The following is a 9,168-nucleotide window of genomic DNA, read 5'->3' on the forward strand; positions in this document are numbered from 1 at the left end:
CTGCCCTGCAGGGACCCCAGCACCCCCGGCGGCCTCGCGGGGCTTGAGGGCGAGCGTCCGGCGCTGGGTGAACCTGGGCGTTTGGTTGGCACCTGCACCGGCGCCTGCCTGTGGGAGGGGCAACTGAGCAGGCACCGCCTTGAGTGCAGCGGGGCCCAGCTAGGGCACTCTCGCGGGACAATGGGTGTGACGGCAGCCAGCGAGCGTTTTGTCATTCACAGCTGCCTGAAAGGAGGACCGCCGTATTCCCACGCAGGAAGCTTGGACCAAGAGCAGGAATGCTTAAGGCCGCATATGACTTGCCATGGTGAAAAAAACAGGATGCAAACCCAGGCCTGATGACATCCACCCCGCTAAAAGCTCAGGACTAGGACTTTCTCCTTTTAAACAAGGATCCACATGTGGGTGTTCCCTGTGGGAGAGGAAGAGAGGACATTCGAAGGGCAGAATGTTGACCTTTGCAAGCACACATGAACCACACCAATGAGAAATGAATGGATGAGCCAGATGCCAAATTATAAATTTCCTACTGCACAGCTTCAATGTGAAAGGTACTCCCAGAGTCATTTCTCTCGTGTTCTGGTTACCTTTTATTGTCAGGGTGCCTGGGGACGGCCTTAGGTGTCTTAGGGCATTTGACGAATTCCACTTTGATGGGAGATGTTTAATCTGGGCCTCCACATGGAGATTTCTCTCCACTTTTTTAGTGTCTAGAAGACTCCCACCTTCAATAGCAGGATTGTGATCTTTTGAAAAGCCCGCGTAAATTTGACTCGTTTATAATTCCTTATCAGTCACCAACAGCTTCTGCCATAATTGCTATTATAATTGGATTACACATTTGTTATATTTTTGGATGAAATACACTATACTCCTGCCGACCCTCACAAGCCATCATTTTAATGTGGGTTATTTCCTGGGTAGAATCCACAGATGACATTGTCAATATTTAGGGTTTTGTTTGTTTGTTTTAAGAGACCTGGTCTCTGGCCAGGCGCTGTGGCTCCCACCTGTAATCCCAGCACTTTGGGAGGCCGAGGCGGGCGGATCACCTGAGGCCAGGACTTCAACACCAGCGTGGCCAAAATGGCAAAACCCCGTCTCTACTAAAAATACAAAAATTAGTTGGGTGTGGTGGCCCGCACCTATAGTTGCAGCCACTCGGGAGGCTGAGGCAGGAGAATCACTTGAATCTGGGCGGAGGTTGCAGTGAGCCAAGATCGTGCCACTGCATTCCGGCATGGGTGACAGAGCAAGACTCTGTCTCAAAAAAATAAATAAAATAAAAATACGGAGCAAGGGAGAGAAAGAAATTAAGGTACTCAGGTGATTAAAGTAACATGTCTTCAATACTAGGAGTAATAATAATCCTAGGGGATAATAATATTAGTAGTTACTAAGTACACTGTGTCTGAGGCATTAGGAACTTTATAAGTATAGTGTTAGTTGTGTAATTCTTACAAAACCCCATGAAGTGGAAAGAGTTATCACCATTTTACAGACGACTAACCATTTATGGAGGGATTAAGAGTCTTAAGAACATAGTACTCCCTTCACAGTAAAATAACACCATGGTTTTGTGGGTGAATGTGTATGTTTCAACATCAGCTGCTTTTCACAGAAGCTGATTACTCATGAGTGAGATGACCAAGTCCTGGGTGCATAGCAAAATAAGAGAAACTGAACCTTTTTTTTTTTTTTTTGAGGGGGAGTCTGGCTCTCTCACCAGGCTGGAGTGCAGTGGTGTGATCTCAGCTTACTGCAATATCTGCCTCTTGGGTTCAAGCAATTCTCCTGCCTCAGCCTCTGGAGTAGCTGGGATTGCAGGTGCGTGCTACCACGCCTCACTAATTTTTGTATTTTTAGTAGAGACAAGGTTTCATCATGTTGGCCGGGCTGGTCTCAAACTCCAGACCTCAAGTGATCCACCTACCTCAGCCTCCCAAAGTGCTGGGATTACAGGTGTGAGCCACCACACCTGGCAGAAACTGGACCTTTACCAACACAGAACGGTGTCCAAAATGTGCACACTGCCATGACTGTCATACGTGGGGCTCTGAGATGACACAATTAACAGTTTACAGATCCAGAGATCACATCATATAAACTCAGTTATCTGAACTGTAGCCAAAAAACAGTACAGAACCAAAGAACTATCAATGAGCATTCAAAGAGATACAGATATCATATTCAAATCTAAAGTGCTCTGCTCACAGGACAAATTAATTTGTGGATATGTTATTTACCTAATGCTGTTAACAAATTACTCAAAAACTTGGTAACTTAAATCAGTAAACACTTATTGTCCAGGCATGGTAGGTAATGCCTGTAACCCTAACACTTTGGGAGGCCAAGGCGGGAGGATAACTTGAGGCCAGGAATTCAAGACCAGCCTGGGAAATACAGTGAGACCCCACCTCTTAAAAAAAGAAAATTAGTGGCCAGGCGAGGTGGCTCACGCCTGTAATCCCAGCACTTTGGGAGGCCAAGGTGGGCGGATCACAGGTCAGGAGATCGAGACCATCCTGGCTAACATGGTGAAACCCTGTCTCTACTAAAAATACAAAAAAGTCGGGCGTGGTGGCGGGCGACTATAGTCCCAGCTACTCGGGAGGCTGAGGTAGGAGAATGGCAAGAACCCGGGAGGCAGAGCTTGCAGTGAGCCGAGATTGCACCACTGCACTCCAGCCTGGGCAACAGAGTGAGACTCTGTCTCAAAAAAAAAAAAAAGAAAATTAGCTGGGTGTGGTATCACATGCCTATAGTCCCAGCTACTCAAGAGGCTGAGATGGGAGGATCACTTGAGCCCAGGAGTTGGAGGCTGCAGTGAGCCATGATCACGCCACTGTACTCTGACCTGGGCAACAGAGCAAGACTCTGCCTCGAAATAAAAAAAAAAGAGGCGGGGTGCAGTGACTCACACCTGTAATCCCAGCACTTTGGGAGGCCAAGGAGGGTGGATCATCTGAGGTCAGGAGTTTGAGACCAACCTGGCTAACATGGTGAAACCCCATCTCTACTAAAAATACAAACAAAAATTTACCTGGGTGTGGTGGCGGGCACCTGTAATCCCAGCTACTCAGGAGGCTGAGGCAGGAGAATCGTGTGAACCCAGGAGGTGGAGGTTACAGTGAGCTGAGATAGTACTACTGCACTCCAGCCTGGGTGACAGAGCAAGACTCCATCTCAAAAACAAAAACAGAACAAAAAACAAGGAAAACAAACAAAAAACAATGGACATTGATTATCCCACCGTTTCTGTTGATCAGGGATTAGGGACCACCTCCATGTGGTGATCCTAACTCAGTATCTCCCATGAGGTTGTGATCAGCATGTCAGCCAGGGCTTGTCCAGCACTGGGAGATCCAGTTCCTCAATGGCTCACTCACATGACTGTTGGCAGGAGGCCTAGTTCCTTACTGCATGGATCTTTCCATAGGGTTGATTCAATGTCTTCAGGACTTGGTGGGTAAACTTCTCCCACAAAGAGTGATCCATGAGAGAGGAAGAAACCATGATGTCTTTTAGGACTTAGCCTCAAAAGTCACACTTCAGGCCGGGCACAGTGGCTCACAACTGTAATCCCAACACTTTGGGAGACTGAGGCAGGTGGACGACCTGAGGTCAGAAGTTTGAGACCAACCTGGCCAACATAGTGAAACCCTGTCTCTACTGAAAATATAAACCAATTAGCCAGGTGTGATGGTGCGTACTTGTAATCCCAGCTACTTGGGAGGCTGAGGCAGGAGAATTGCTTGAACCCGGGAGGCGGAGGTAGCAGTGAGCTGAGATCACGCCACTACCCTCTAGCCTGGACAACAGTGAAAACTCCGTCTTAAAAAAAAAAAGAAAAGAAAAGAAAAGAAAAAGAAAAAAAGAAGTTACATTCCATTATTTCCACAGTATCCTAGCATTACGCTGGTTAGCTCTATGCAATGTGAGAGGGAGGAAATACCAGGAGATGGGGAAGTCACCTTGGAGGCTGGCTCTAAAGGAACATCCAAGACTGGGTAATTTATATAGAAAAGAGATTGTTTGGCTCACAGTTCTGCAGGCTGTACAAGAACCATAGTGCCAGCATCTCCTCCTGGTGAGGCTTCAAGAAGCTTCCGGTCATGACAGAAGGCAAGAGGGGGCGGCATGTCATTGGCGAGAGGGAGCAAGAGAGATGCTAGGCTGTTTTAAACAACCAGCTCTTGCATGAACTAATAGAGCAAGAACTCCCTCATTACCGTGGGGAAGGCACCAAGCCCTTCATGAGGGATCCGCCCCCATGACCCAGACATCTCCTGCTAGGCCTAAGTCCAGCACTGGGGATCACACTTCAACATGAGATTTGGAGGGTGCAAGTATCCAAACTATATCACTACCACAGTGGATAAAAAAAAAAATGAAGCCATCTAAGCATTAGAAGAAAACAGATAAATTCTGTATAACCTTTGATTTGAAATCTAGAGGCAATAAAGGATTGATCAATTGCACTCTCTGTCCGTATATATAACTTTATTATGACAAGAAACACCATCAGCAAAGTATAAGATAAATGATCAACTGGAAAATTATCTGCAACGTCCGTCACAAAGGATAAGAGTTGAGGAAAAATGGAGAAGAAAAACCCTACAACTGTGTAGAAAAAACGGCAAGAGATATGAAAAGACAATTCATAGTAGTGATTTAGTGAAAGTCGCACAGCCAGCAAATATAGGAATCTGTCTCCAAACTGGCCAGCATGTTCTCAGAGTGCCCTGCCCTGTTCTGCCTGTGGCACGGTGCCAGCTGCTCAGGCCTGGCTGTGGGTGTGCACACAGCCACCCCTGACAAGCACAGCAATTATGCTATGCCGCTGGGTCAGAAGAGATCAGGTAGCTTTGTTTATGACAACAGTTGCTCACTTTCTAGCTAAAGACACTTAACTCTTTATTCTGAGATGGAGCCGGGATCCCTCTCAGGGGCCTGTGCCCCCCACCCCACCAAAACATTTCCATAAAGGAAAATCCTGAGTTCCTTTAAGGGAAATTCCAGGCACATAGCGAGCCCTGAAAGATAAATGAGCACCGTGATAAGCAAGAAGGTAACAGTCACTTAAAACAATAGCCAAGGAGTTAGAATCCTGAGATGTGGGGTTCCCTATAGAAACTAAAGATAACATCTTGGCTAGTGCAGTGGCTCACACCTGTAATCCCAGCACTTTGGGAGGCCGAGGTGGACGGATCACCTGATACTGGGAGTTCGAGACCAGCCTGGCCGATATGGTGAAACTCCATCTCTACTAAAAATACAAAAATCAGCGGGGTGTGGTGCACGTATAATCCCAGCTACTCGGGAGGCTGAGGCACGAGAATCGCTTGAACCCTGGAGGTGGAGGTTGCAGTGAGCTGAGCTCGTGCCATTGCACTCCAGCCTGGGTGATAGAGCAAGACAGGCTCAAAATAAATATTTAAATAAATAAATAAAGATAAAACAATAACCAAGGGAGTTAGAATCCTGAGATGTTTGGTTCCCTATAGAAACTAAAGATAGGCCGGGCGCGGTGGCTCAAGCCTGTAATCTCAGCACTTTGGGAGGCCAAGACAGGCGGATCACGAGGTCAGGAGATCAAGACCATCCTGGCTAACACGGTGAAACCCCATGTCTAGTAAAAAATACAAAAAACTAGCCGGGCGAGGTGGCGGGCACCTGTAGTCCCAGCTACTTGGCAGGCTGAGGCAGGAGAATGGCGTAAACCCGGGAGGCGGAGCTTGCAGTGAGCCGAGATCCGGCCACTGCACTCCAGGCTGGGCGACAGAGTGAGACTCCGTCTCAAAAAAAAAAAAAAAAAAAAGAAACTAAAGATAGCATCTTAACATATATCCCTGAATTGTTTTTCAGAAACCCAGTCCCCTACAATGGATCCCCTGGCACAGAGATCTGAGAAGATAGGGGACTGATCTCTGACCACTGTTCTCTGTTCTAAATTTCTCCCTGAAATGCTTGGAAAGAGTCACACCCATAGGCCAGAGAAAACATTCATTTCTGCTGATCCCAAATTTTTAGACAACACTTCACCTCCTTCAATCACAAATCAGAATTTTTTTTTTTTTAAGGGACGGGGTCTCACTCTGTCCCCCAGGCTGGAATGCCATGGCACAATCATGGCTCACTGCAGTCTCAAACTCCTAAGCTTAAGGGATCCTCCAGCTTGGCCTCCTGAGTAGCTAGGACTACAGGTGTGTGCCACCACATCCTGCTAATTTTTTCTTTTCTTTCTTCTTTTTTTTTTTTTTTATAGAAACAGTGTCTTTCTGTGTTGACCAGGCCGATCTCGAAATGCTGGCCTCAGGTGATCCACCTGCCTCGGCCTCCCACAGTGCTGGGATTACAGGCGTGAGCCACCTTACCCAGCCCACAAATCAGAAAATCTTCAAATCCACCTATGATCTCTGTGCTTCCCCTGACTCACCCCTCCCTTCAAAATGAGGTTGAGCCTTAAGCATAAGCCGCCAGATTCTCCTTGTTTGACGCCCTGCAAATAAGCCCCTTTTCTACCACTGCAAACCTTGGTGTGGGTGTTTGGCTTTACTGAACTGGGTGAGCACACCCCAGTTTGGTGGGATAGCAATTCTTCTGTTCTAGTGGTCCTCTCTAGCTATCTGTACTATAAGAGATTTCTTTCTTTTTTTAAGATGGAGTCTCACTCTGTTGCCCAGGCTGGAGTGCAGTGGCGTGATCTTGGCTCACTGCAGCCTCAGCCTCCCAGGTTCAAGTGATCCTCCCACCTCAGCCTCCCAAGTAGCTGGGACTATAGGCGCCCACCACCACGCCTGGCTAATTTTTGTATATTTAGTAGAGACGAGGTTTCTCCATGTTGACCAGGCCGGTCTTGAACTCCTGACCTCAGGTGATCCGCCTGCCTTGGCCTCCCAAAGTGCTGAGATTACAGGCCTGAGCTGCTATGCCCAGCCAAGAGATTTGTTTGACTTACTAGAACACGTGTAATCCTGAAAGTAAAAAAAAAAAAAAAAAAAAACTTGACAAACATGTCATGTTGCTGTTTACCCAGCTTCTAGTAGGCTTTATTTCAATCTCTGGTCAACAAGCACAAACTGACTTCTGTTATTTATTACCACGTTTCTCAGTTAAAAATAAAAAAGGGGCCAGGCACAGTGGCTCACGCCTGTAATCCCAACACTTTGGGAGGCCGAGGCAGGTGGATCATGAGGTCAGGAGATCAAGACCATCCTGGCTAACACAGTGAAACCCCGTCTCTACTGAAAATACAAAAAATTAACCAGGCATGGTTGCAGGCCCCTGTAGTCCCAGCTACTCGGGAGGCTGAGGCAGGAGAATGGTGTGAGCCCGGGAGGTGGAGCTTGCAGTGAGCCGAGATCGTGCCACTGCCCTCCAGCGTGGGCGACAGAGCAAGACTCCGTCTTAAAAATAAATAAATAAATAAATAAAAATAAAAAAGGAATAGAGTGTGATCTACAGGGCTAGCTATAAAGAGTTTACTTAAGCTTGGAGATGCGTCAGTCTCACAGGTGAGTTGGGTTAACCTGCCAAAAAAACCCAAGGCATGTCATGGAGGATACATAAGATTCACCTATGAATGAATGACCAGTAACATCTTGTACTCCAAGAATCACAGTGTAGGCTTGGCACTGTGGTTCATGCCTGTAACCCCAGCATTCTGGGAGGCCGACATGGGCTGATCACCTGAGGTCAGGAGTTTGAGACCAGCCTGGTCAACAGGGTGAAACCCCGTCTCTACTAAAAATACAAATATTTTCTTGTTTTTTCCTGAGACAGGATCTCACTCTGTGGCCCAGGTGCAGTGATGCTGTCACAGCTCACCACAGCCTGGACACCCCCAGGCTCAAGTGGTCCTCCCACCTCGGCCTTCTGAGTAGCTGGGACTACAGCACCACAACTGGCTAATTTTTGTATGTTTCGTAGAGATAAGGTTTTGCTTTGTTGCCCAAGCTGGTGTTGAATTCCTGTGCTAACTGATCTACTTGCCTTGGCCTTGCAAAGTGCTGGAATTACAGACATGAGCCAACGCAGCAACACCAGCCTTTATTTTTATTTTATTTTTTTGAGGAATCTTGTTCCTGTTGCCCAGGCTAGAGTGCAGTGGCATGATCTCGGCTTACTGCAACCTCCACCTCCTGGGTTCAAGCGATTCTCCTGCCTCAGCCTCCCAAGTAGCTGGGATTACAGGCACCTGCCACCACATCTGGCTAATTTTTGTATTTTAAATAGAGACAGGGTTTCACCATCTTGGCCAGGCTGGTCTTGAACTCCTGACCTCATGTGATCCACCTGCCTTGGCCTCCCAAAGTGCTGGGATTACAGGCCTGAGCCACCGCGCCCGGCATTTTTTTTTTTTTTTTTTTTTTGAGACAGGGTCTCACTCACTCTGTCACCCCAGGCTGGAGTGCAGTGGCATGATTTTGGGGAAGGCTGGTCACACCACCCTAATCTTATCGTGCACATGGTTTCCAGTTGATCCGTGTCATCTTGTCTGCTTCTTACAGTACACGTGACCGACAAAGAGAAGGGAAGATGGAGCCGCCATCTTCAACAGGAGTGGCACACCTGTCGGATCTATGTCTGCAGCTGGATTTTACAGGCTGCTCTTCGTTAGAAAGGAAAACTTTACGGAGGACTTCCGTGCCCTCACTCTCTGCCTAAGTAAATTCTTCTTAACTCCTGTACCAGTCTAAGCCTTATTTTGCCCAGCCCCTATACAAGATGGAGTTGCTCTGGTTCAAATGCCTCTGACACAACCTTGCTCCAAAATAAACATGGGGGATGTATGTTACCTATATGTTTACCCATTGCACATGTGGTCAACCCCCCCCCAAATATGTATAGCTTTACCCCAAAACCTGCTGAATATGACTTTCTTGTGTAATACAGACCCTGGGAGGCATAAAACCCAACCTGCCCTTTCCCTCTTTGAAGAGAGAGACCTTTACAAACTGATATCTCATGGTAGTTTGGATGAGAACTACGAAGTGACATGGGGGAGCTTTTTAGGGGTGATAGAAACGTTCTATATCTTCTTGGCTGTAGTAGTGTTTACATTATTGGTACATTATTGCACACCTTTAGAGTGAATTTAACTGTATTGACTTTTTTTTTTTTTTTAAGACAGACTCTCACTCTGTTGCTCAGGCTGGAGTGCAG

General features: G+C 47.1%; 1 long non-coding RNA gene across 1 annotated transcript; it reads left to right on the top strand.

Moving 5' to 3' along the window:
- Positions 1–96: 96 nt before the first annotated feature.
- LOC110741921 lies at positions 97–8,800 on the top strand. The gene is made up of 2 exons (XR_002518955.2): positions 97–551; positions 8,514–8,800. It is a non-coding gene; the product is annotated as an uncharacterized LOC110741921 (long non-coding RNA).
- The last annotated feature ends 368 nt before the right edge of the window (positions 8,801–9,168 follow it).

This window comes from Papio anubis, chromosome 20 (assembly GCF_008728515.1).
Source record: "Papio anubis isolate 15944 chromosome 20, Panubis1.0, whole genome shotgun sequence".
NCBI classification, from domain to species: Eukaryota; Metazoa; Chordata; class Mammalia; order Primates; family Cercopithecidae; genus Papio; species Papio anubis.